A 4,754-nucleotide genomic window follows, 5' to 3' on the forward strand; every position below is an offset into this window, starting at 1 on the left:
AGTACAGATGCGAGCAAATGGCACAAGAAAGTTGATGATCAAACATAATCTTATCAATAATCGCCATTATATGGAAACTGGGTTGACACGGAAATATTTTCTAGAGCAAAAGTGAAATAACGATCGTTAATGTTTAAATAATTGCAACTGCACCAAAAGTGTTCAAATAAGTGTGTTCTTTTCAAAAGTAAGTTGAAGTTTCATTTCTTAATTAGCTGAAGCACGAACATCATTATTACATTTTTAGCAATAATACAGTTAGCCTAATGCGTACGTATAATCGATACTATAAATAAAGATATTTTGTAATGATAGTCAAAAGTGTTCTTTTCAAAAGTAATTTGACGTTTTATTTCTTAATTAGCTGAAACACGAACATCTTAAGTACATTTTCAGCAATAATACATTTACGAACATACATGCACGAACGTCTTTATTACATTTTTAGCAAAAATACAGTTAGCCTGATGCGCACATATAATCGATACTATAAATAAAGATGTTTTGTGATGATAGTCAAAAGTGTTCTTTTCAAAAGTAATTTGACGTTTCATTTCTTAATTAGCTGAAACAAGATCATCTTTAGTACATTTTCAGCAATAATACATTTGGCCTGATGCACACGTATAATTGATCGCAAAAATATAGATGTTCTGTGATGTTAGTCAAAAATTGAAAAAAAAAAGTATTTTCACAAAAGTAATTTGACGTTTCATTTCTTGATTAGCTAAAACACGAACATCTCTATTACATTTTTAGCAATAATACAGTTAACCTGATGCGCACGTATAATCTATAATATAAATATTGATGTTCTGTGATATTAGTATGCCTTGCCTAAAGCAAAAATGAATATTTGTTTCTAATTTCCAAAAGAAATAATCTTAAATTAGCGTATGACATTGTAAACTAAAAAACGGTTACGCAGTCTTTAAAAATTTGCAACATTTTTAAGTGTGTTCAAATTCTTGTTAATAAATCTGGGTTTTTCCACTTAGAAGTTGTTTTTACATATTGACATTTCTGTGCTAAATAAAAGCTTTATCAAACCAATTATAGATGGCTCCCGTGAATCTAAACATAAAGCGTAATGAGATTTTTAATATATGTATGAGTTCCAAAAATTTGGGCAGTGTGGTTGTCAATCGTATAGAATGGTGAATGTTCATGTGAAATGTGAATCATTTACCATTGAGTGATTGAGCTCTGTAAATAACCAGACTTTCATATTCTTCAACTTTGTTGAGATGCCAACATGTTTGATTAAATAAAAATATTATTGATCTGCAGGGAGTCGATCCTGATATCAGAAATATAGAAGTATAATCGAGTATTCAAAACTCTACAAAAAATATTTCAACCATTTATTAATATTACTTAAAAAAAAAAAAAATTAATATACTTTTATAACAAAAAATATCTTAATAAAAAATGTTTATACAATTATTAATGACTGAACTTTAAACAGCATTTAAAATATTACAAAAAAATGCTTTGCGTGCTAACGGCGAGAGGATTTGCTCAGTGGAAAATTCTTGTGCTCTTAGATTATAAAGTGGTTTGCGTACAAATGAATAAAAAATAACTATCCGCATAAATTGATTGTTATCTTGTGTACGTATATAAAGTACATACAAAGTAGACGTCATCAAACGGATTAAAATAACTATTAAATATTATGAGTAAGTACTCGAAAAAAATTGTTTTTTGAATAAATTGATTCTTCATACTGTTGATTATTTATACATTACTTTATATTGATTAGTTAAACTTATTCAAGGTGAATATTTTTTATATATAAATACATATACATATGTATGAACAAATATGTATAAAAACGATATTTTGACAAATAAATTAGGATAATATCCATCTACATTATCAAAAATAGTGGTAACTAATTCCTCAAAGCACTCGTAGGGCTTATTCGAGTACGAGTATGCAATACTGAGTGCCATAGCTATTGCTATTATTCTCTTATTCTCCTTTTTTGGCATCTACTATTACTCCTTTAATTCCTTTTCTATATATTAATAATGAAATACGCCCTGAGCTCCTTTCATCCTGTCATCGAATCCTATCAAATATACTTTTTTTTTAATACTAATTAATATATCTTTTGATACATTAATATAATTTACGATCAAGTAGAGAGCTCATCAATCCGCGCACACCACTGAATACAGATGGGGATCAGAAAAATTGTATTAAATGATTAAAATTATTAATGAAATTATTTAAGACAGAAAACGTGGCACTCTGAATGTAACTGATGGCATATACAATGTTGTTTAGAAAAATAACTATCGAAATTTATGCCCTTAACGATGAGTTTGATGGTTTGATTTTTTCTCTATGGCACAAATTGATTTAATGAAGCATTCGATTAAAATATACCACATAAATATATCTATATTTGATTTGTTATATTCGTCTATTATCAGAAGCACACAACAACAAACATAAATTATTCAATAAGAATCGTTACAAAAATTTAATATTTAAAATCACACTTTGTTTTAAAAAACACCATTGCACAAGGTACGTTCTTTAAACAAAATACACGTGGTATTCTTTCACATGACTTAATTATAAAAACACGGCAAATCCAATGAAAATTGTAAGTTTCAATTCATAAACGATTTGACAGGTGCGTTTTCCCGCGCGCGGGCACCTGATCCTCGAGATTTTCCCGGCACTATTAGACGAGCGTCGTCGCCGCGCGCACACGAGCGATTTGCAGCACACATGGGCAGGTTTACAAGAGATGTTCAGTCATTTACACCATACGTATTCGTACAACGCGCGGCAATACCTCTCGGCGGCTTTTACTAACTGAAACGTCAAAATAAAGCATGCGATACTCTGGACCCGGACGGTTATTCCGCTACGGGGAAGTTGTTTGTGAAGGGGAAGATGTATCGCCAACCATTGACTATGCGTATTCACATAATAAAAAAATCCTGCTGAACACGCTGTTTTATTTAAAAAAATCCACCGTAATATTGATGCTTTACTTGAACTAATGTTGGTCATTGGTTCTCCTCCGTATTGTAATGGTCAGCACGCTCGACTACCGTACTGGAAGTTTCGGGTTCGATCCCCAGGGGGGCTCAAATAAATAAAAATGATTTTTCACTCTTATATTTATTCATTATTACCCTGAACTGGTACCTGAGGTGAAGGGCTGATCACCTTTCTGTCATGTATTTAAGATCAAGATAACATTGATTTGTTTGATGCTGTGCTCTATGCTCTTAAAAACTAGAACATATTATTACATACCATAAATAAATACAAAATCACAAATATTTTATTTCGACTTCTACGATTTTTCGACTTATACAAAAACCTTTGGAATGAATTTATTTACCTGTAAAATACGTATGACCAATTTTATTTACTATAAGAAATTAGTTTTCGAACTTTAGTTTAATATAACAACATTTTTTAATTAAGCCTGAATTAACAACATGTTTTATTCTTCTTAACGCATAAATTTAATCATTCAAGAATAAAGATTTTTTTAAGTGTTTGAAACCAAAGGTTGGCAAAACCTTCTTGAAATGTTATATTTACCTAAGTATAATATTACAACAAGCATGTTGTTTATAAAAAGTAAGAAAGTGAATCCTTTTAAAGTGCATAGTGTAAAACACAAGTAACGTTACCAAATGAAAACATTCACTGTATTTTTTATTCTATATATGTACTGTGAGTAATCTGCTGGCCACATTTTAAAAAAATAATGCATAACTCATCGTGTTTTGTGGATCATATTGATATGAGGAGAATTTGGAAGAGGCGATGAATGTTTTCAATGTCACTGCTGTACTTTGTTTTTATTATCTCTGCCAATCCCTATAGGGAAGCGGCGAGATGTTAAGTGAGTAAGATGTTGTTTTTTTTTTTTTTTTAAATATTTCTTTGCAACATAAGCAAAGCGATCTTTAGTTATAGTGTTGCCTAATGTACATGATCAAAAATTATGAATAATTTCTCTAAATGAATCTCTGAGTGAAAAATTTAATTTTTAAATAAATGTTGTTTCCATGAATAGGATAAAAGCATCAAAAAAATAAAATGATAGGTTATTTCGAGAAATAAAAATACTTTGTGTTCTGATCCACTCACATTTTTATAAACCAACTAGTTTCGGCAGTAGTAATAAATGTAACCCTGAAGAGGGCAACAGGTTGTTGCCGAAACTAGTTGGTTAATAAAAATGTGAGTGAACACAAAGTATTTTTATTTATCGAAATAATACATAACTCATCAATTATCTTATAAAATAATTTATACAATTTCTGCCTTGAGAAAAGCACTTCTAACATTACTAGCAATGAAATGCAAATTTTAAATAATATATATATCACGAATTAATAGCAAGTAAAATTTCTTTAGTTTCTAATATATTACTATTGCAATTAAATAGATTACGTTTCATTATTAAAATTAATATTTGCTTAATAATAGGTGATGATCATGTTTTATTAATTAATTATATTAATCAACATTGAGAAGTGTGAAAATTGTACGTGTTAGTATCTCAATTGTATGCACAAAGTCTATTTTTTTTATGTTTATGCCTTCACTCATTTGCGAATGAGTTTATCATTTCATCCATAGACTTTTAATTCTTCTGAAAGCAAAATGAGTAAAATATATTGATTCTACTATGATTATAAAAACATATCACGTACTAATATATTAATACGTATTTTTAGGGTTCATTGAAGTTAAGAGACGGATTA

At 29.3% G+C, this 4,754-nt stretch overlaps 1 protein-coding gene across 5 annotated transcripts in view; it reads right to left on the minus strand.

The window, feature by feature from the left end:
- LOC148310752 (uncharacterized) overlaps positions 1 to 2,738 on the minus strand; it is a 33,942-nt gene extending 31,204 nt beyond the window's left edge. For 4 of the 5 annotated variants that reach the window (XM_088258006.1, XM_088258002.1, XM_088258005.1 and 1 more), the window contains exon 1: positions 2,514 to 2,738. The gene's annotated coding sequence lies outside the window, so the exon portion shown is untranslated. Of the gene's footprint in view, positions 1 to 2,397 lie in introns of all 5 variants that reach the window. The other variant, XM_088258003.1, reaches the window with a different exon arrangement.
- Between the last annotated feature and the right edge of the window lie 2,016 nt (positions 2,739 to 4,754).

Source organism: Brachycentrus maculatus, unplaced genomic scaffold (assembly GCF_059751285.1).
Source record: "Brachycentrus maculatus isolate JH-2025_06_01 unplaced genomic scaffold, ASM5975128v1 h1tg000089l, whole genome shotgun sequence".
Taxonomy (NCBI): domain Eukaryota; kingdom Metazoa; phylum Arthropoda; class Insecta; order Trichoptera; family Brachycentridae; genus Brachycentrus; species Brachycentrus maculatus.